Below are 24379 nucleotides of genomic sequence, written 5' to 3'. Positions count from 1 at the left end.
GTTGTGCCAGCAACTGGTAACTTGTTCTCCATCCACTCTTTCTGTTAACAAAAATAGGTTGCAAGGGTCAGGAATGCAGAATAGTCACAAAACACTGCCACTGAGAGGATTCAGAAAAATGTCTTTCTGGGTATTAAGGAAGATTTTTTAATATTATGAGCCCAAGGATAAATTACAGAAGAGTCTGGTTTGCTTTTCTGAGGGATTGATATCATTTGTTAGCAAAGCTTGTGCAACCTGTAACTGACCTTTTGTGGATGATCTCTCTCTCTCACTCCCTTTCCTTCTCCCATTGCCTTTCTCTATGTCTATTGCTTTCTTATTTTCTTAACCACATCAGGGATTTGTGCTAGGATATTTTTCAGAGAAATACCTAATATGTAGGAGGCACTTAAGATTTCTTAACTGTATAAACAAATCCATAGCTTTTTAAGGTTTTATTTTTGCTTTTTATTGAAGTATAATCAACATAATACTGTATTAGTTTCAGGTGTACATCCTAGTGATGAGATATTTTTATACAATATGAAATAATACCCATGACTAGTCTAGTTACCATCTGTCACCATAGAAAGTAATTGCAATATTGACTATATTCCCTATGCTACATGTATTACATATAAAATATCCCTATATTATATCCCCATGACTTATTTTGTAACTTGAATTTTGTGCCTCTTAATCCCCTTCACCCATTTTGCCTGCTCTGCACTCCTCCCCCGCCTCCCGCAACCCTCCCTACTTTGGTAACTAATAGTTTATTTCCTATATCCAAGTCTGTTTTTGTTTATTCACTTGTGTTTTTAGATTCTAATATAATTGAAGTTATAGGATACTTGTTTTTCTCTCCTTTCAGTTAGCTTAATACTCTAGTTCCATCCATGTTGTCACAAATGGCAAGATTTCATTCTTTTTTATGGCTGAGTAATCCGTTTTGTATATATGCATGTGTATATGTATATATCACATCTTTATCTGTTCATCTGTTGATGGGCACTTAGGTCGCTTCTGTATCTTGGCTATTATAAATGATGTTGCAGGGAACATAGGTGTGCATATATCTCTTTGAATTGATGTTCTTGTTACCTCTCGATAAATACCCACAAGTGCAATTGCTGGATTGGATGGTAGTCCCTTTTTTAATTTTTTGAACTTCCATGCTGTCTTCCATAGTAGCTGCATAGTAGTTGGGTTTACATTCCCACCAAGAGTGTATGACTGTTCCCTTTCTCCACATTCTTACTGATACTTATTTCTTGTCTTTGATAGTAGCCATTCTCACTGGTATGAAGTGATCTCTTTGCAGTTTGAATTTGCATTTCCCCGATTAGTGATGCTGAGTACCTTTTTATGTGGCTGCTGGCCACTTGTCTTCTGTAGAAAAATGTCTATTCAGACCTTCTGCCCACCTTTTACTTGGGCTCTTTGGGTTTTTTTCTGGTATTAACTTATGTGTTTATATATTTTAGATTTTATTCCCTTATTAGATGTATGATTTCCAGTTATCTTCTCCCATTCAGTAGGTTGTCTTTTAGTTTTGTTGATGGTTTCCTTCACTGTGCAAATGATTTTTATTTTAGTGTAATCCCATTTGTTTATTTTGGCTTTTGTTGCTCTTTCCAGAGGAGACTGGCCCAAAAAACTATTGCTAAGACTGATGTGAAGGAGCTTACTTACCTGTGTTTTCTTCTAGGGATTTCATGATTTTGGGTCTTCGGAACTTTAATCCATTTTGGTTTATTTTTGTGTGTGATTTAAGATAGTGGTTCAGTTTCATTCTTTTGCATGTAGCTGTCCAGTTTCTCAGCACCACTTACTGAAGAAACTGTCTCATCCCTTTTTTATATCTTTCCCTCCCTTGCCATAGATTAATTGGCCATAAATGCATAGGTTTATTTCTGGGCTCTTATTTTTTTAAAGATTTTATTAGGGGGAGAGAGGGTGAGTGAGCATGAGCAAGGGAAGGGTGAGAGGGGGAAGGACAAGCAGACTCCCCCCTGAGCATGGTGCCTGACAGGGTGCTCGATCCCAGGGTCCTGAGATCATGACCTGAGCCAGAGTCAGATGTTTAACTGACTGAGCCACCCAGTTGCCCCTGGGCTCTCTTCTGTTCTACTGATGTATGTGCCTGTTATTTTTTTGGTACCAGTACCATACTGTTTTGATTACTGTGGCTTTGTAGTACAGCTTGAAATCAGGGAGTGTTACTCCTCCAGCTTTGTTCTTCTTTTTCAAGATTTATTTGGCTATTCAGGGTCTTCTGCCACCTTATGTCTTTTGAATAAAACATTTAGTCCATTTGCATTTAAAGTAATTACTGATAGGTACATACTTATTGCCATCTTGTTTGTTTTCTGGTTTTGTAGTTGTGTTTTCCTCCTATGGTCTCTGCTGTTGGGGTTTAATGGTTTTCTTTAGTATTCTTTTTGGATTCCTTTTTATTTTTTGTGTAGATCTTTGATTTGCAGTTATCATGAGGTTCCTATATAATATTTTATGTGTATTAACAGTGTTTTAAGCAGATAGTCACTTAAGTTAGTATCTTAAGAGCTCTGTTTTTATACTCTTCTACCCCACACACGTTTTGTTTTTTAGTATCTTTTTATTTTGTGTATCTCTTAACTACTTATTGTAGTTATAGCTGGCTTTATCATTTTTGTCTCTTAACCTTCATACCTGCTTTTTTAAAGTGTGTGATTCACTGTTTTTACTATATATTTGCCTTTACCAGTGAGATTTTTTTCTTTCTAGTTCTGGCCATTTCTTTTCTGCTTAAAGAGTACGCTGCAACCTTCTTGTAAGACCAGTTTAATCATGAATTCCTTTAGTTTTTGCTTGTATGGGAAACCTTTTTCTCTCCTTCAATTCTGGGTAAACTTGCTGGTAATGTATTCTTAATTATGTTTTCCCATTTCAGCACTCTAACTATCCTGGCACTCTCTTCTAGCCTGTACATTTTCTGCTGAAAAATCAGCTGATCATCTCACAGGGTTTCCCTTGTATGTGACTTTTTTTTTCCGCCTTGCCTTTAAGATTTTGTTTATCTTGAACTTTTGCCATTTTAATTATAACATACCTTGGTGTGGATCTCTTTGAGTTCATCTTGTTTGGAACTTTTCCTGGACACGAGGTTTGCTTCCTGAAGGTTAAGGAAATTTTCAACTCTTACTTCAAATAGGTTTTCTAGCCTCCTTTTCCCTCGTCTCCTTCTGGGACTTGTATAATGCAAATGTTAGTGTGTTTGATGTTGTCTCAGAGGTCCCTTGATCTTTCCTAATTCTTTTAATTCTTTTTTTCTGTTTACTGTTCAGCTTCGGTGGTTTCTAATACCCTGTCTCTTAGATTACGTTCTTCTGCATCCTCTAATCTGCTGTTGATTCCCTCTAGTATATTCTTCATTTCAGCTACTGTATTCCATTCTGATAGAATTTTTATATTTTCTCTTTGTTGAAACCCTCACTGAGTTCATCTAAAGTCCAGTGAACATCCTTATGACAATTTCTTTGAACACTTTTATCAGGTAGATCACGTATCTTATCACCTTGGGTGGGTGACTGGAGCTGGTGTAGGCTAGGGGCCTAGGGCATTTGGGGTGGCCTTAGCAGGCAGGCTTGATACTTGGACCCTGCTCTCATCCATGCTCTCAAGGTGGAGGAGGGAAAATAAAAAATGGCTTGTCAGTGCCTCTGACCCCACAGGTAGTTCCAGTAGTTGCCTGCCTACTTGGGAGACAATCTAGGGTGAGTAGTTGGATTTCCTTTGCTTATAGTCTATTTGTCCTTTAAACAGATATTTTGTTTTCCTTGTGCCCCTGGGTAGGCGAGTCTTCAGTGATAGCCTTCCCTACTGCAGGTAGCCATGGTGGGGGGTATTATCTCATTGTTATTGTTTCCCCATCTCTCCCACCCTTCTCCTATTGTCCCTCTATCATTTGTTGTGCAAAAGCTGTTCAGTCAGCCTTTAGTTCTTTTAGGAGGAATTGCTCTATATGTAAGTATATATTTGGTGTGTTAGTGGGAGAAGGTGAATTCAGTGTCTTCTATGGCATAGTTTTGGCCATAGTTTTTATTTTATTAAGTCAGATTATAGCCCTGAACCTTACAAAAGATCTAGAACACATGAAACTAAAATCTTATACAGTACACTGAAAATGTTCTGTGGAAGCTTAACAGCAAAGCCCTGAAATCTAAGCAATGTATGTTGTACTTCTATCAATTGCTTAATAACCTAATGCAAGTTACATATGAACACAAGGTATTTTTTTTTTTTAGTAGAAACTAGTCCCTAATTTGACCTCTGATATGCAGTTGTGAGTCTATGGAGTGCCCACAGGGTATTATCACACAGTATTTGATGTTAGAATTGTGTGGGAGAACATGTTTTGTTAAAGGTATAATAGATCAGATAGGAAATGTAAAATGATCGCTAACACTGCTTTTTACTAAGGGATTTAGCCGAATACTTTAGATTACACTCAAGAAAGCAACAGAACATATAAATACAGGATGCTTTAATGTGAATATGGGAGTAGAGTGAAGACTTGTAACATTGTACTTTATTGCTATTTAAGTAGAAGTAGCAAGGAACACTTTTTGCACAGGCACTGAATGGTTGTTGACTATCACCTCAGTATTTCTGTAGTGTTCTGTGACCATTCAGAGCCATTCTGAATTTAAACTGGAAGCTGCAATTTCTGGTATGTATATACTCCCTCAAAGAGTGAAATAGGAAGTTGTCTCCTCTCTATGTTTTCCGAATTCACACTGCTTGGCTGTTATATCTGATGCCAAAATCACATGAGTCTCCTTATACACAGTATATCTGTTTGGGGATTGCCAAAAAGGTAGATAGTAAGTTTCTCACTAGCAAAACCAATTCAGTACATCCCAGAGACAGTTAGATATTCCCCATAATAGAAACTTATCTGACTTTTATTCTTGGTACTCTTGATTACTTGTATAGAGAGTTAAATTTCAATATATACACATTTAGTCTTCTATTTAATTATACATACTTATGTACACCTGGGATATAGTTTTAAGTCTTTACTATTTCACGCTGAGTAATATTTAACATAAATGAGCTCTCAGTATCAAAGGTAAATGACTAAAATAATACAATTTGAGATTTTTAATTTGTTTTATTTGGCCATTTAACTTTGGTGGGGGGTACTGACTATTCTGCAAAGTCCCAGGAATACAAAGATGAGTAAGACATAGTTCTTGCCTTAAAGGACTAAATCTGGTGGGAAAGGGTTTTAGTCAACCATTTTAGCACATGAAGATCAGTTTGATTGACAAAACATCCAGATTTTCTTTTCTAACTCAATATTTTTTAAATTTTTTTTAAGGATTTTATTTATTTGAGAGAGACACATTGAGAGAAGGAACACAGATAGGGGGTGTGGGGGAGGGAGAAGCAGGCTTCCTGCCGAGCAGGGAGCCCGATAAAGGGCTCGATCCCAGGACTCTGGGACCATGACCTGAGCTGAAGGCAGACACTTAACGACTGAGCCACCCGGGCGCCCCTAACTCAATATTTTTAGATACAGACAGAAATAACATTCTAGGTGCTAAGCTCTGTGCTACTCATGTACCTTCAACACTAAAGAAAATTTATTGTCTTTGGAATTTCATTATAAGTTGGGGTTTTATAGGGATAGAAAAAACTTGGATATTTGCAAATTATACAATTTAATATAAGAAAGTATAGGAAAAATGCTTTATTGAAGAAAATCATTTAGCACAGGATGGATTTGACCTGTCCATCCAGTTTGGGGAAGTGATAAAGCTACATGTAAATAATGGAATTGATCAGTCCCAAAGATCATCTGGATGTTATTAGACCTACATCTATAGAATAGTTTTCTTTCTATGATAGATACTAATAAAGCCCGTTGTTCCTTGAAGGGTTAAATGAAGCACGAGTCTGTGGTTCTGCATAAAATCTAATTTAGCAGGTGCAAGAATTAGGGCTGATTTCCCGAGGATAACTTGTAAACAGGGTGGGGTATGGACACATTTTCTTAGTACAATTTAAAAACTCAAGTAGTATAACTATTAAGTCTAGATATAGCTTATATAATCTGAGGGGAATTTGTCCTTTAAAAAGGATCATAACTAGCTATTCTCCACCTTTACTGAGATTAAAAGAAGAAAGAAAGCATCTTAAATTGTAGAAGGAGAAACTAGTTTAGACATGAAGGAAAAAATTTTGGTAGTATTAAATCCAGAACTGGCTATCTAAGAGGTTTTAAATTTTTCTAGATGCCTTTAAGAATGTAATAGATAGTAACTCAACATGGATGGTTTAGGTATAGCCATTTCTTGAAGGGTATATACAAAATGATTTTCTGAGGTCAGTACTGCTCCATAATTCTGTGCTTTCATTACCCATTTTAAAATTTGTTCCATAAATTGCTTGTCCACTTTTAGTAAATTGCTATATTTCCTAGAAGAGAAGGTTGAATAAAGATTCTCATAAATTCAGTGATGCTCTACTGTGACAAAGAGGTACGAGTTAAGTATCAAAGTATTAAATCCTATCAATTCTCCATGATCTTCATCCACTGGGGCTTTAACATTTTTTTTTTCATTCACTCTGCTTAATTAGGTATCCCAGAAATAAGATTTTTGTTGACATGACACAGCAGTACCTAGTAGAAAAGGCTTTTGAGTTAACAGTTATTTCCTACCCTAACGATTCAACCTTGGGTTGATCTACTGAAACTGATCAAGAAACACATGAAAGTTTCTGCAGTATTACAGGCTAAAGAAGAATGATATCTTCCTATTTTTTTTTGAGACAAAGCTTTTAAAGTTTTTTTTTTTTTTGGCTTCTACTTTGATCACAACCAAATATAAGTTCATAAACACCTTGAATGTCTCAATATAATTCTTCAAAAAAATCTTGTCTGTCCCCATCTCCATAATAAATCCAGGGAACAAACTGATGGTTGTGGGGGGGGTGTGGATGTGTGAAAGTTAGGGGGATAGAGGCTTCCAGTTATGGAATGAATAAGTCATGGGAATAAGAAGTACAGCATAGGGAATATTGTTAATGGGATTGTACTAGCATTGTATTGGTGACAGATTGTAGCTACACCTGCAGTGCAGAGTTGTTGAATCACTGTATTGTATACCTGAAACTAATGTAGCATCATGTGCCCACTATATTCAAAAGACTTAATTCTTAAGTATTATAAGAACGAACTGTTACATGTACTTTAACAACCTCCTTCTACAATTTAAGATGCTTTCTTTCTTCTTTAAAAGCTATTAACTCTTAGTGAAACTAAAGTAAAAGCAACAGATATTGGAAAAACTAAAATAGTTACATTAACCATTCAGTGAGTATGACGAAAACTTTAGGAATAAATAATGGTGCCCCTTGCTAATTGTTAACAAAACAACAGAGATGGCTCAAAACAAATGTTACCTTTTATAATACTCTGGCCAAGGTTGAAGCAGAAGCAGTTCCTCTTAGATATTGAAATTAGATTTATGCCAGTATTTTACTAATGGGGACATAGGTGGACAGGTTACATTGCTTCTGTCTTGTTACAGATATTTGGTGATAATGGCTAAATCAAAATATGTATATTCTCTTTAAATGCTGAGCATGATTTTTCACTTACACACTACATTTGAAATTAGCTTGAACATCCTTTCCAATCCCAGAATCATGGGTTTTGACTTTTCATTGTTGCCTATCTCTTCATATTTACAGTTGAAAAGTTGACGCCAACTTTTGTAAAACATGATCTCTTCCATGCTGAGATCCTCTATGCCAACAGTTTCTCTGGAGCATGTGCTTTCATAATAAGCTCTGGAAATGGGAACTGATAATGGAAATACTGGCAGCTCCATATACAACAGGGGTGTTAGCCTGTATTTCTGTAATTAGGAATGTGATTAGAAATAAGAGATGGTTTTGGTCTTCAATTTCAAGCCATGAAATGAAGGGATTTGAGTTTGTCTCACTTTTGGCAGATGGCAAATTTCAGTCCCACTGCAGCTTTCTCAGTCTGGCCACAAAGAGCCTGTTCTTTAAATATGTTTTCCAAGCAAAGAGTAACTGTGCTTTCTTCTGTTTGTAACCACAGCTTGCTTTTTAAAAATATTTTGCTGATTGTCTTCTTACTCTTTGCGGGTCTTATTCTTTTATTTCTTCCCACTGTTTTTGGAACTGTCTTCCCTTCTATGATGTAAAGCATAAAATAGCAAGATAACATTTGCCAAAGTATTACTGTCTATACGGTACACTATAGTTTGTGAATTGCATGTATTTCTCACTTAACTCTTGTGAGTCCTGTGAAGTTGATCCTACTATTGTCTCCATTTTATAAGTGAGGGAAGCACAATCCTATATTTATTTTTTGATATAGAGCCCATATTCTCTATCACTGTTCTATATCACCTCCCTATATTTCAAAGTGCCTCATCCAGAGATAACCATTTTTTCTTAAGTCAATATTAATCCAGTTTATCATCTATATTCATCCTCTTTCATTTGACAAATATTGGTACCCACTATGTACCAGACGTTGTACAACAAGGCTCTGGGAATGCAAACATAAATGAGTCCAGTCTCTGCCTTTGATATGCTCATAGATTAATTAAATATTAACAGTGCCTGAGAGTATGGATACCAAAAATGGGTACCAAGTCACCCTGGATACTGTAGCAAATGCACAAGGTTACTGAAAATATTTAATTTTGGGGAGAAACAGCACTATCAGATATATGAACTTCTTTCAATTTATATGTATCTTCAAATGGCTACAAAATTCATACTTTTCCATGTGTTTTGAACAAACCCCATATTAAGTAGAACTCTTCAGTATTTGACCTAGAATACTGTAAAAACCTTTCCAAGAACACCGTGAATAGAGAAAGTTTAGGAATTTCTGGCCTAAGAAAGGCAGTTTGATATTTTAATCAGAGTAAAAACTCCCAACAAAGTTAAGCTAGGGAACTGTCATGGGAACTTATGATCTAGGAGAACAAAATGGGACTGAGAAGCTGATTATGAAAATGATCTCCAGTTGGGTACACAAATACTTGTAATGTTTTCCTAACAAAGATACTTAAATAAATCTCATTTTAATGAGCTTGAGTGGCTTCAGGATAATAGTTAATTTGAATTCAAATCATTGAAATATTTTTAGGGAATAGGTCAAAATGCTTTTCTTCTAGTGAGCTAATTACATGATTTGGCTTATGTCTGAATAATAAAACCAAAAATGAGCTATCAATCCTACTAATTTGAAGATGGTATTTTTTTGACGCCTATTCTGCTTTTAACCTTAGGTAAACTGAATGTACTGAATAGGAAGAGCATATTATGCTGTCACCTTAAGAATACATGATTATAGCATCTCAGTGGATGGGTAGACATCTCCTGGAAAAATAACTGTAAATCTGAGGAAGGAGATGTATTTGACAGTCCAATGTCTACACACTTCTGGTTTCCTTTAGCTCAGAATTGCTTCAAGCTTCTCTAGTAATTTGAAGCCTGGAGCGTGTTGAAATTGCTAGCAATGTTCCCCTAGCTACTTTTTCATGAAAAGATGATTATGTGATGCTAAGAGGATTTGTTGACAAGAGGGAGAATTTTTATTGCACAAATCTGCTTTCAAGGAAAAAAGAGAATCAATGGAAAATAGCAGTGGGATCATTTTCTGAAAGATAGATTATCACTGGGACTTGCTCCCATTATCTCAGAGCTAAGACTTAACTATACTTCTCATCACCAAGTGAGGGGGAGTGAAGGATGAGAAAATGATCAGGGAGAACATATATAGGAGAAAACCATATTCTGGAAATACATGATTACATGTCAGGCCTGTAGATGCATATATAAAGCGTAGGGTGACATTATAGAAAAGATCACTTTGATTAAGAAAAGATCTTAACTCAATCCTTATCTCCACAGTTTATTTAGAAATATCACCTTGAGCTTGTTACTTAACCTTGTTGAACTTTAGTTTCCACAACTATAAAATAACACTGTATGAAGGAATAAATAAGACAATATAGATAAAATAGGACAGAGCCCTGTATATAATAAGCTTAATCAGTCACCATTGGCTGCTAGTAAGTTACTAATACACAACATAGAAGTTAATTTTTTCTTATAAAGAAAAGTTCTGGAAGTTATAGTCCTCATCTGTAAGATGGCTTCATAATTATCATTTCAGCTTTCTGCTTCACCATCCATCGCATGGGACTTTGAAGATTTCATCCTGGTTCAAGATAGTTATAGAAGCTCTAGTCCTCATACTCAGATTGGAAATAAGAAGTGGGAGGAAGCATGTGACAGCTGTCTATCCTCCTTTAAATAAGGTTTCATGAAGCTACTATCATAACTTGTTATGTTTCTTTTACTGTAATATAGTGACATAACATAACTACTCTGGGAAATATTGGCCCTTAGCTAGGCACATGAGTTGTTGGAATTAAGCAAGATGCTGTTAGAGTGTCTTCTTAGGATGAAGAAAAAACATAGGCAACGTATGGTTTCTCACATAAGCTTTAAATACTCCTTTAGTATGAGCCTTTATCTCTTTATTTGTAAATAGAGTATAATATTTGCGTTTTTGGATTGATTAGAGGATTAAATGTGATTATATGTGCCAAGGTTACAGTCATTTGTTGAATAAATATAAAAGCATTAATGTTTAGATTCTATAAGATGCTGGTTAGCAACTTTTTTTTTTTTTTTAAAGATTATTGGAGGGAGGGAGGGAGAGAGAGCGCACACACACACATGAGTGAGAGGGGGAGAGGGAGAGAGAATCTCAAGTAGACTCTGTGCTGAGTGTGGAGCCTGCCATGGGGCTCAAGCTCATGACCCTGAGATCATGACCTGAGCCAAAACCAAGAGTCAGATGCTTAGCTGACTGCACCACCATGGTGTCCCTGTATAGCAACTTCTAAGTATTTTTTAAAACTGCTCTGATTTCTAAATCTTATGAATTTGTGTCTTTGATGTTTTATAAGTATTGTAACATTCCTATCAATTTTCTGACTGATTTCAGGGATCTGAGTGGATTTTTAAAAAGAGATTCAGACATATACAATGTAAATAAGACACAAATTACTTCATATAAAACTTTCTAAAGCAACCAGATACTTGGAAAATAGGATGGTTCATTTAGTTGTAAATTAGAATTAGCAATATGTTTAACATGAAAACTAGAGTAAAATTCACATAGGCTAATATTTAATGAGGATAGTTTGAAATACTCAGGAAATGGCTATCCACAAGATTTTTAAAAAATATTTTACATTTAAAATCTTAAAATTGAAGCATTTATACATATGCATAATATATCACTTCTTCATAATTCTACAAATTTATAATTTCTGGCAGGGAAATGGGAACTGCTCAAGGAGCCACAGGCCCTTTTAGAATTACATAAATTCTGTTCCAAGTCCCATGCACATTTCATTCCATGACTGTCGTCTCCATTTTGAACATCAGATATACAAGCATTAGCATCATGAGATGAGACTGCACTAGTCCTGAGTCATAAACCTAAAAAGTTATTTCAGAGTAGCTAATAGTTACCTGGATTGCATTCTCCAAAAGGCAGAATTATGATTGCTTCTCGTATGTAACTTTGAAAGCACTTTGTTTGAGTGTTAATTTGCTTTTTCGGGCTACTCATCAAGTAGGATTATTTTAAGTTAAGTAGTTTATTTGAATTACTGTTATATCTTGACATTGACATTGCTGTTGTTTAGGGACATTATACTTGAGAAAGTCTTTGATAACATTTTTGTATAGATTGAGGTACTGAATAATCCTGTAGAATGATCTAGATAATATCAGAATTCTTATAAGTTTAATTTATTGGCTGCAAATTCAATTCAAATCATTCCTTTTTACGGTCTGTGGTATTCATACAAAAACTAAAAACAAAGGCCCATAAAATAATGAAAATTTTTACCTTTTGAAGGGATTTTTTTTAAAACAAAACTAACCTGAAATTTCCAAGTAGTAAGAAATTTCAATAAAATTTGAAAAGATTTTAAACATTGGAGACCAGTTTTTTATCCTAAATAATCAGAAATGTATACAAGGATATATATATTCATTGAAATACATTTGTACTTGTGAAATATGTTGGAAATGATGAACTATATATTCAGCTAACTGCAATAGTGGTGTATAAAAATACATTTATATGCACACACACTTTATTTGGAAAAGACTAGAAGACTATCTCCCACAATGTTATTGTACTCAAGTGGTGTGATAGAGGTTGAATCCTTTTATCATTTATGCTTTTATATATATTTTTAAAGTTTTTATAATTAAAATGCATTCAAATATAAAATGAAGGAATACAATTTTTTTTAATTAAAATATTTGCTGAGTACTACTGGATATCCCTATATGTACAAGTGTAGAATTTTTTTTTGTAATGTGACCAAATGGAGATCATATACAACATTGGATATCTCTAATTTACTATCCATTCCTCTTTGGGCATTTCACTTTTGAGACCACTTTTTGTTGTTGCAAGGTAGTTCAATATTTGCAAATGATATTTTTAGTAGATGCAGAAAAAGCATTTAACAAAGTATACATCATTCATGATAACCCTCAACAAAGTAGGAGGGGGTCAGAGGGAACATACCTCAACAGGTATGAAAGGCCATGTATGAAAAACCCATAGCTAATATCATCCTAAGTAGGGAAAACTGAGAGCTTTTCCTTTATGGTCAGGAATAAGACAGGGATGTCCACTCTCACCACTGTTATTTAGTGTAGTATTGGAAGTCAGACAACAAAAAAGACATCTGAATTGACGAAGAAGAAATAAAACTTTCACTATTTGCAGATGACAATGCTACTCTATATAGAAAACCCAAAAGACTCCACCAAAAAGTTACTAAAACTGGGTGAATGAATTCAGTAAAGTTGCGGGATACAAAATCAACCTACAGAAATCTGTTGCATTTCTATACACCAATAATGAAGCATCAGAAAGAGAAATGAGGGAATCAGTCCCACTTATAATTACACTAAAAGCAGTAAGATACTGAGGAATAAACCTAACCAAAGAGGTGAAAGACCTGTACTCTGAAAACTATAGAACGCTGATCAAAGAAATTGAAGAGGACACAAAGAAATGGAAAGATACTCCATGCTCCTGAATTGGAAGAACAAATATTAAAATGTCTATACTTCCCAAAGTAATCTATACATTTAATGCAGTCCCTATCAAAAATACTACCAGAATTTTTCAAAGAGCTAGAACAATCCTAAAATTTGTATGGAACCACAAAAGACCCTGAATAGCAAATTTGAAAAGGCAAAGCAAAGCTGGAGGCATCACAATTCCAGACTTCAAGCTATATTACAAAGCTGTAGTCGTCAAGACAGTACAACACTGGCGCAAAAACAGCATATAGATCAATGGAACAGGATAGAGACCCCAGAAATAAACCCACAACTATATAGTCAATTAATCTTTGACAAAAAAGGAAAGAATATACAATGGGGAAAAAGACAGTTTCTTTGACAAATGGTGTTGGAAAAACTGGACCATTTTCTTACACCATCCACAAAAATAAAATTATTGAAAGACCTAAATGTGAGATCTGAAACCATACAAATCCTAGAGAAGAACACAGGCAGTAACCATAGAAGCTTCTTTCTATATAGGTCTCCTGAGGCAAGGGAAACGAAAAGCAAAAATAAATTATTGGGACTTCATCAAAATAGAAAGCCTCTGCACAGTTAAGGAAACAGTCAACAAAACTGAAAGGCAACCCGTGGAATAGATCATTTGCAAATATCTTCTGTCTGATAAAGGGTTAATAACTGAAATATATAAAGAACTTATAAGTCAACACCCAAAAAATGAATCATCCAATTAAAAAATGAACAGAAGATGTGAATAGACAGTTTTCCAAAGATATACTGATGGCCAACAGACACATGAAAACATGCTCAACATCACTGATCATCAGAGAAATACAAATGAAAACAACAATGGAGTTATCACCTCACACCTGTCAGAATTGCTAAAGTCAATAACACAAGAAACATTGGCAAGGATGTAGAGAAATGGGAACGTTCTTGTACTGTTGGTTGGAATGCCAACTGGTGCAGCCACTCTGGAAAACAGTATGGAGGCTCCTCAAAGTTGAAAAGAGAACTACCCTGGGACCCAGCAATTGCACTACTAGGTATTTACCCAAAAGATACAAAAATGCTACTTCAAGGGGTGCCTGGGTGGCTCAGTCGGTTAACCGTCTGACTCTTGATTTCGGCTCAGGTCATGATATCAGGGTCCTTAGATTGAGCCCCCCCATTGGGCTCCTCACTCAGTGTGGAGATTCTCTCTCTCTGCCTCTCCCCCAACTTGGGCATGCGCTTGTGCATGCACAAGTACACACATTCTCTCTCTCTCAAATAAAATCTTTAAAAAAACATACTAATTCAGAGAGGTACGTGCACCCCAATGTTTATAGCAGCATTATCTACAATAGCCAAATTATGTAAACAGCCCAAGTGTCCATCTACTGACGAATGGATAAAGAAGTGGTGTGTGTGTATATACAACACACACAAAATGTAATACTGCTTAGCAATGGAAAAGAATGATATCTTGCCATTTGGAAGGACAATGATGGAGTTAGAGCATATGATGCTAAATGAAAAAAGTGAGAAAGACAAATGCCATATGATTTCACTCGTACATAGAATTTAAACAAAACAAGTGAGACTACTTTCTTAAAAGACCTGGGTCAAAAGCTAAAGTCAGTTTTAAGTTTGAATGTACTATACAGTCTTCCAGAAAACTGTACCAAACATGTATGATTTTTCTGTGCCTTGAAGAAATTCTGAATGTTGTAATGGGTTTCATCTTTATTTGCCAGATATGGAAACAACTAATTCTATTTTCGGTTCTATTCTTTGGATATAATGAGATTGAACTACATTTAAGAATTTTTGACTTAACCTATTCAAATTCTTGCCTAATTTTCTATTAGTATATTGGGTTTTTAATCTATTGGTTTAGAGAAGCTTTTGTGCATTAGATACTTTCAAGTTTCTTTTTCTTTTTTTGCCTTCATTTTTCCTTTTCATTTTTAAAGCCCTATTTCTAGTAACCCTTTTCCACACGTCATGATTTTCTGAATTAGTTAAATATATTGTAGTAGTTAAATATTTCCATGATTGTTGATCAGGTTCATAGAGGCCTTACCACCAAAGAGTATAGAAAACTTAACTTATTCTAGTATTTTTAAATTTTAAATTTTAATATATCCAATGAAGTATTTTTCTTTCTGAAAATTTGCTGTTAAAGAAATGAAAAGTGTTACTTTTACTGTCCATACTTTCCAATGGACATTTAGAATTAGTACTAATTTTTGAATAGTCTTATCCCAGCTGATTTGAAGCACAAATTTTACACATAATTTCCTTGTATATATGAGAATTAAAATCAGATTAAGTGTGAATAGTTAACAAAGGTGATTCATTTATTTACAGCTATTAGCATCCATCTTTTACTTTCATTCTTCATGAAGTGGCAGTTTAAAAGCCTCCTTAGTCCCAGATACTCATGGTTCATGGTCTCTGATCTCAGGGATCTCAAAATTGAGGCAGTTTATATTTATATGCCAATTAACAAGTACGAATCTCAGATATCTGTATTGTGATAGAATTCTGGGATAATGAAGTAATAAATTATTTCAAGAAAGTTTATAAAAAATAAACTTTCTCCTTACACCTGTGTTATAAAGGAACTCTTTATTCCTCAAGTATTTCAAGATACAGGGCATAGAGTATTAGAGTTGAAAATGATCTTAAAGATTATCTATTTCTGTCTCCTTATTTTACATGTAAGAATTGGGACCCAAAGAAGTTAAATGACTTAATCAAGAACATGTTTTGAGTTAGTTGAAGAGGTTGAATTGAAATCTTGATTCCCAATTGGTCCTTGAATTTTGGTTTATCAAGATATTCCCATAGTATGAAAAAAAGAGCTATTGTTCCCTCCTCTTCCAATGTTTTGTAGCACTGTTCTTTCTGAGTAAACCATGGTTTATTTTGCATTATACAGAATTCTGAGTGCCCATCCCCCACTCTTCTCATTCATTGATTTTCTTTTTAGGCATACTGGTTGTCCTCACTCTCAGATTAATTCTTCCTTCTATGTACCATGATCATAGAACTTTTTAAGGAATATGTATCAGGAGAGAGGACTCATTTTTTCTTTGTGTATATTTGTAAGATTTCTGATAGTTGGCCTTAAAATATTTGTGTGATGATGGAGAAAAAAGACAGGATTAAAAACATAATTGTTCTTAAACTTGTTTTTAAATCTTACTAAATAGAAGTTAAAGAATCCTTTAATCTTTAGTCAAATGCTAATATTGGATGTACTGCACACCATTCTTACCACAAATGACATACACAGATGAGGCAGTACTATTACTTAGGGACAGTTATGTTTTTATATAACAAAATGGCCTTTGCTGTGCAGGGGAAAAAAGATTAGAAACAGAAGAGTTGTTTTTAAGGGTCCTAAATGAGTCTACAGTTGATTCATTAGTGGCATATGACCTTTAGTTACCATGCCCTTAAGATGAGGGGCCAGCAAGTGCTAAGAGTAGTTTATCTTTGGAAGACAGCACCAGTGTTTCAGAGTAGAGTGAAATAAATAGCTTGATCATTGGCTGAAGAATTTCCTTTGATTTTTGGGGTCTCATCCTATTTGCCTTAGTAATTCTTTAGGGGCATTGACAGAAGTACTTTTAATTTGCATGCAATATAGTGAGTGTTACAGTGAATTGTATGACAATACTTTGAACTTGTACTTTTATACTGTAGTATGTTTATAATATACTATATTAAAAGTATTAAAATTCATTTTTTTAGGAAGTTATATTCTCTTCGATTTTAAATCTGATGCCATGCCACGCCACCTTTTTATATTAAATATGGTAGTTCCCTTCTGTAGGGACTGTCCTTCATCTCTGTTGTGGGCTTTTGTTAAAGGGCCTATATTCCCTTCATACCCATGTATATATTAATGTTATAGAGACAACGTGAGTCCTATGTATGCAAAACCAATGTTCAAATAAGCATGTAGTTCTTAGTAGGCAAGAAATGAGCAATTTCATCCTGGACCACAAGTGACTGATTAGCTCTGGAATTCTGAAGTTGAAAGGATAGTTATTAGCATAACGTTATATACATAAGGAATGTGGTAGATGGCATATTATATTGAAAGCTTTAGAGTGACATTTGGGGCAACTTTTAAATATATATGGTATAGTGCTTTTTAATTAGTTTTTCCTGTAGCCTAAATGAAAGGTAATGCATTGTGAATAAAATGCTTACTCATTTAAAAAGAACTACACATTTCTGCAACACAAATATAATTTCTCATATGGTTGGTGAAATAAAAGATTATTTAAAATTCCATTAAAGTATAACTTTCATTATTTATCATTTAGTGACTTGCCTGAAGTCACTATTTAGATATTTAGTTAGGTATTTTGCCTTTTCAAGAAGATGCAAAGGATAGCTCTTAGAGTACATAAGAGCTCTTTGGTTCTCCTTTCTGGAGAAAACCTGGGTCATGTAATTTTACCATCAGTCACATCATGTCCATATAAAGTCTAGAAAAATTTGTGTTCTAAATTTTCAACTCATTTTAAAGCTAATATCCTTTTTGCATGAATTTGTGATACATTTGATTATAAACTATATCTGTTTCCAGATATTTTCCCTCCTCAAAAGGACAGGAGTAGAAGAAAATATTCAGACATTTGGATTATGATTTACTGTTCCTTTTCCATTCTGTATGCCTTTTTGGTATTCTCAATCACTACCTTTAGTAAGATTTTTGACTTATTCATAACTTAGTGTTAAAGAAACAACTCAATAGGATTAGGGGATGGACAGACTTGATTGCATTAGTTACTTTAGTAGCTCTATGTTTAATTAAATAATTTGATAAACAGAAAATTGGAGGTGAGTTATAATCAGTATTGGAAGCTATAGCTTATCTCTAGGATGTTCTCTTGTGACATGTATACAAGTAGGTTTTCAGGTGGAATCTGCCTCATAAAGCTAAATTAGTCTTCCTAGTGGAACTTCTTTGGGTTCAGTTACATAATTTCCAGTTTCCTTGGGTAAAGAAACCCTTCCACTTGCATTTTCAGAATGTTTGAATTTATTTTTGGTTCTGCCTTACACTTACCACTCCAGAAGAGCTCACCATGGCATGATGATGCTTTTGTGTGACTAATTGTCTAGGGAGTACCATTTTCACTTCCCATAGATTCTTCACATATTGTTAATATCCTTTGTGAGATTCTTTGTCTCTCTTGGTTATATATTCTTTATCTGGTCAGATCTTCTGATTTATTCCACAGTATTCCATATCTCATTCCATCGAGAGTGAAAAAGCATTTATATTAAAAGAATAGAATAGTTTTGTCAAATTGTCTTTCTAAAGAGTTACTCAACTATATTAACTATACAATTCCAGTCTTAAAATCCCCATCAATGTTGTTATAACTTTGTCACTCCAGAGGAGTGGTAGGAAAAGAGTCATTTGGAAAAATAGGAGCAACTAGATGATTTTTTTTCCCATTTATTCCCTATGGCTAAAATATTTTCTTTGAACTGGTGGTTTCTGAATTTAACCCATCTCTCTGTTCTAACAATGACAAAATACGTTTTCCTTAAGTTCCTCAACTGCTGACTAATCTTTGTGGCTGATTGTTTGAAAGCAGAAAAAAAGAATAAGTGTGTATATGTGGTGTGTGTGATGGGCAACCAAATTACTTGACTTTATTTTCAGAATGGGTGAGGGAAAGATAAATGGAAAAATAAAAAAGACAAACACTACAGAATGAATGTATATACTAAATATGTGTTGTGTGGGGTATGAAGATTTTAAAAATCTGTGTTTCACTATTTTTCATATAAAGTCCTACATTAAGCTTAAATATTGTATATAACTTATCTTTTTTGTCTCAGCAAATGTTTCATGACAGTAAGGTTATTGGGTATGAGGGAAAACAAGCTGTGACATCTGTCAACACATTGATTTCCAGGGTTAATACAGATGGTCTGAGCTAATCCCTGGTCTCCCTCACCTACCCCATTTGTGTCCCATCCAAAGTGAATGACCTTCTAAAAGAGCACCAGTCATGAAGGGTATTTAAAAGGTGTGTATCTTTGCTATAGTTTCTAGACATGTTCGTAATTTATTCAAAAACATAAATCTGTAGAACAAAGAGACAAACTTTAGTTGGGAGGATTCCTTTTCCTAGAAGCAGTATAGCGAATAGAGAGGATTGAACTGTGAGCGTGCACAAATCTGCTTGAGCAGTTACTTCAGTAAGTCACATTATCACTTCAGCCTTTTTTTCCCCAAGAAAATGGGCTAATATCTGCAATATTTGCAAAGACTGAACATTTTCATTACCTCAACATTTTTGGGTATCTGCTATGTGCCATGCACTATTGGCATTGGGGCTATGGCACTGAACAAAACAGATGTGAATAACATATATATTCACGCCCTCATGGTGATTACATTCCCATTTGGGAAGATAAGCAATTAACAAATCTGTAAAACATGTATTCTGCATGATAGTGATAAATTATAGGAAAATAAAAAGCTAATAGTGCACACAGGGAAAGAGAGGGTTCCAATTTTAAGTAAGATAAGGGAAAGCCTCATTTAGGATGATTTTAAGCAAAGACGAGGTGAGGGAGAGGCACTAGATATCAGGGGGAAGAACTATCACATTAAATGTAATAATTTATATAAAATTCTTAGCACAGTTCCTGGCTCAAAGTATAGTAAGTTCTCAGTGTTAGCAAGTATTATGATAAATCTTGACTAAAAAAAAGATTTATTTATTTTAGAGAAAGAACAAGCGGGGGGGGGGGCAGAGGGAGAAGGAAAGAAAATCTCAAGAATCCTCCATGCTCAGCGTGGAGTCTGACATGGAGCTTGATCTCATGATCCTGAGATCACCACCTGCATAGAAACCAAGAGTTGGATGCTTAACTGACTGTGCTACCCAGGTGCCCCATATCTTGATTTTTAAGAAATATTTTTTGATGTAGAATTTATGGTTTTACTGTCATGCAACTGAGTTGACAGTACCTGTATTTGGTTGCTTCATTGTTATGTGTGAACGTCATCCAAAGAATAAGTCAATCTCAGGATCTTGTCAAAGACAACCTAATTGTTTCAGATACACTTATTTTTCACAAGACTTAAATGCCTTGAAATAGTGGAATAGGAACTATTCTTTAAAAATTGGTACAGAAACTGGTAAAGCCAAGTTTTATTTTTGTTTTTACTAGAAGAGTCTTTTACAACACTTAAAGCTTGTTTTTACCTTATTATAGGAAGAAATCTAAAAATAGATGAGCCTTAAACGTTGACTTTTAGCCATCTTGAAATTCATGGAGCATCCAGAATGATGCATCTTTCCCTTCAAATATTTATCCATCACTTCCAGACAAGTAGTGTATGAGGCAATAAATAACAGCTAGAACAGGAGAAAACAGTTTTTTAATGCCTTGTGCTTAAACTGTCACTTTGGCAGGAAATAATAACTGAATGCTGCATTATTTAAGGGAAGGTAATAGACTACTTCCTTTTAGAGGCAAATTACTTTGGGACCAGCTGCCTTACCCTGAGAAGCTAGGGTTTCCTCAGTGAAAATCTAGAGTTGTAAGGTTTGACGTGAGTTGATTGGCTACTGAATCCTAATGCATTATACACCAAAGAAGAATTTCCTTTGAGGCTTCTGGTCATCATTGATTGTTAAATGAAGAGTCTTGCCAAGTGCATGCTTTTCCATATGGTAGGCAATGGGGTGTACTATAAAAGCACAGATTTGGAGTGAGAATGATCTGTATTTGACTCTACTTACATGATTTTGGACAAATTACCTAATGACTTGGGATACGATTTCTTTCCCTCTAAAATGCAAATAGTAGTACTCACTTAAAGTGAGAGAATTAGGTTAAATAATGTATATAAAGATCTGGACTTTTTCTGATGTCAATAAATATTTATTTACAGGTGATTTAAAGATCTCAAGTTACAAGCTAAATAGTAGCAATTTAGGTGTTGAGTTTTAAGAGTAGGTGTTTCAATTTCTTTGACCTGTTATGGAAGGCATCCAGGAAATTAGTGCTCTTTCCTATCCTCTCTATTCCTTTGAATTCGTTAAAATCATAAATAGATTATAGTCTCAGAAGATCATGTTCTACCTGAAGGCTGTATATTAAACCTCCACTCACACGTTTTATGTCAAATATTTGTCCAGTTTTAAAAATATCATTTGTTGCGTATGAGAGAGTTGTAGACAATTCTGTTGTGCACAGTAATAATGTTGGTTGACCGGCTTTGGAACTATTTGAGTGCCAGTATTTTAGAAATACAACTTCTATTCAATTGAATAATTATACTTTGTTTAAAAAATCCACTATTATGCTCTGCTCTCAAATATACTTACAACATTCATGATTTACTTCTGGAAGATCGTCATGTCAGTTTCCACGTCGTAACTGCAGAATGTAAGGCTTTCATCTTCTCTTTCTAGTGGCAGTTATTTACTTTGGTCTGTGGAGATAATAGGCCAAGGTGGGCCAATAAGTAGAAAGTGAACATAATTGTTGTGCTCTTCACTTTTTAATTAATATAGATCTTTATAGGTGATTGAGTTTTTCTTTTTACTCATTAAAATTTTTACCATTTTTCTTAATGTGCTATCAACTTAAATTTGACAGTATTTATAATGTTTCAAATTGTTACAGGATTTCAGTGTTATTTTCTGTTATTATTTGGGATTATAATCACTTCAGGTTCTTACCAGTATTTTATAAAAGTAGACTTGATTTCCCCTGTTGATACAATTTTAATGTTGTAAACACTATTGACAAAAATGACACTGCTGCATATTTTATACATAGTCCCATATTTCATTAATATTTTGAACATGTAAACACTTAAATTTCTGTATTTTATGTAAAATAGTCTCTATGTCCAGTGCATGTTTCATTTCATGAGAACTTTGAAGGTCAGGAATAAAATCATTGGCATTATGTGGGGATTGGATTACATCGATCCCATGTCACAAAACTGAACTGTTAATTTTTCAGTAATAGTTACCTGGATTGCAAGCTCTAAAAGGCAAAGATTGTATTTGTTCTGTGGCTTTGAAAGTGCCTAGTTACTCAAGCATTTTTTTGGTGCTATCTCCTTATTTGTATAAGTTATTTGTTATTAAATAGGGTTCTTTTAAGTAGATTATTTGAAATTTAGCAGTTTATTTGAAACTATTAGAGTTTAATGTGCACATTGCTATCGTGTACCTAGGAACATTATATTTTTGCAGTCTCTTTAGGAAGTCTTTACTTCTTAAATCTTGATGGTATTTTTATACAGGATCTGAAGGAGTAAAAGATCAGAGATAGAATGAGCTAGATAATATCCTCAGAACTCTATTGCCATAATTTTCTGTGATGTAATGGCCAAATCTTAAGATCCTCCCTTTTACTGTCTATAATGTAAATACTGTCACTGAAAACAGCAAGATATTAAAATGCAAGTGTTACTTTTTTATCTTGAAGCTATTTTGTTTTAATTTTAAAAAGGATCTGGTTTAGTGGTGAACTCTAACTTTTGTTTGGGAATCTCTGTCTCTAACTCTGAATTATGACCTTGCTAGAGAGTATTTGTCACCAATAAACCAGCCTTACAAGAAATCTTAAGGGGAATTCTTTGGAAAGAGAAGAACCATAATCAGAAATAAGAAAATTAAGAAAAAACTTCACCGGTACATACAAACATAATAGCTTAATCACTTACACAACCAATATGAAGGTTAAAGCACAAAAGCAGTGAAATAAATTGTATGTATAAAAATCAGCCAGTGGGGCACCTGAGTGGCTCAGTTGGTTAAATGTCTGCCTTCGGCTCAGGTCATGATCCCGGGGTCCTGGGATTGAGACCCACATTTTTTTCCTCTCCCTGCCACTCCCCCTGCTTGTGCTCTGTTTCTCTGTCGTATAAATAAAAATGTTAAAAATCAGTCAAGAGGTTTACAAAATAAGAGATATAAATTATGACATCATATACTTAAAATATGGAAAACGAGGTAAAAAAAATCTGAAAAAAAATGACCAAGTAGTTTAAAATTTTTTTTCTCTTAATCTAAATCAGAAAAATACACAAAATTTATATATATAATGTTCATTGAAAAATATATTTGAAGAATATCCAAGTATAATGGAATAGTTAATTTATAGCATATTCATATGTTGGATGTTAGAAAACTTTTAAGAGTATTTTATAAGGTTAGTTTGACAGGAAATGTTCACAATCTACTATATTAAAAATAGGTAACTACAGGGGCACCTGGGTGGTGCAGTCAGTTAACCATCAGACTCTTGGTTTTGGCTCAGGTTGTGATCCTCAGGGTTGGGGGATCGAGCCCCTCGATGCACTCTGTGCTCAGTGCAGTCTGCTTGAGATTCTCTCCCTCTCTTCATCTCCCTTTGCTCCTACCCTTCTTGCTCCTGTGCTCTCACATGCACTCGTGTGTGCGTGCGCACGTGCTCTCTTTCTCCGCCCTCAAATTTTTTTTAAAAAGATTACTACTCACTTTGATCTCAGTTTTGATTTCTAGGAATATACACATGCACACACATACATACATGCATATGTATTTCAGGATTTAATAAAGCTGAATATTGATTTCTTGTAATGCTATTCATTAGTTTTTGATGTCGTGTTCCATGATTCATTGTTTGCGTATAACACCCAGTGCTCCATTCAATACGTGCCCTCTTTAATACCCATCACCAGGCTAACCCATCCCCCACCCCTCCCCTCTAGAAACCTCAGTTTGTTTCTCAGAGTCCATAGTCTCTCATGCTTTGTTTTTAAACAAGAAAATAAGTATCAGTAATAGTCATGTTTTCAAATAAAATCCTAACAGAATGATTGAATTTCATACCTTCAAACAGGTTGCTTTTTATTGCCATGTAGATGAAATCTAAATAAAAATATTTGCTGTGGTTTTGCTTATTAAAATGCACAATGTGAGCTTAGTGCATTATTTTAATCACAGTGGCAAGATTTTAGGGCTTTTCTGTATGGGCTTCCTGCAGTAGGTAACTATGGAGTGTCTAATTTATATCAGGCCCTTTGGTAAACCATGGAGATAATAAAAACAATTTTTTTTTTCTGCTAAAGAATTTAGTGAAGAGCAACTTCATAACAGTGCTTCATTATTAATATAATAGTGCATATAGGGAGCTATAGAACAAAGTACTCTAACTCTGGGGTTGTCAACAAAGA

The 24379-nt window shown here is 34.5% G+C and overlaps 1 protein-coding gene across 5 annotated transcripts in view; it reads left to right on the top strand.

Annotated features, from left to right (window-relative positions):
- The window catches only part of NAALADL2 (N-acetylated alpha-linked acidic dipeptidase like 2), a 1329911-nt gene that overhangs the window by 175478 nt on the left and 1130054 nt on the right, over positions 1-24379 (top strand). The window lies entirely within an intron of this gene.

This window comes from Callorhinus ursinus, unplaced genomic scaffold (genome assembly GCF_003265705.2).
Source record: "Callorhinus ursinus isolate GAN/ISIS: 27379988/994484 unplaced genomic scaffold, GSC_fseal_2.0 scaffold1, whole genome shotgun sequence".
Classification (NCBI taxonomy): Eukaryota; Metazoa; Chordata; class Mammalia; order Carnivora; family Otariidae; genus Callorhinus; species Callorhinus ursinus.
This window is presented reverse-complemented; position numbering and strand designations above follow the sequence as displayed.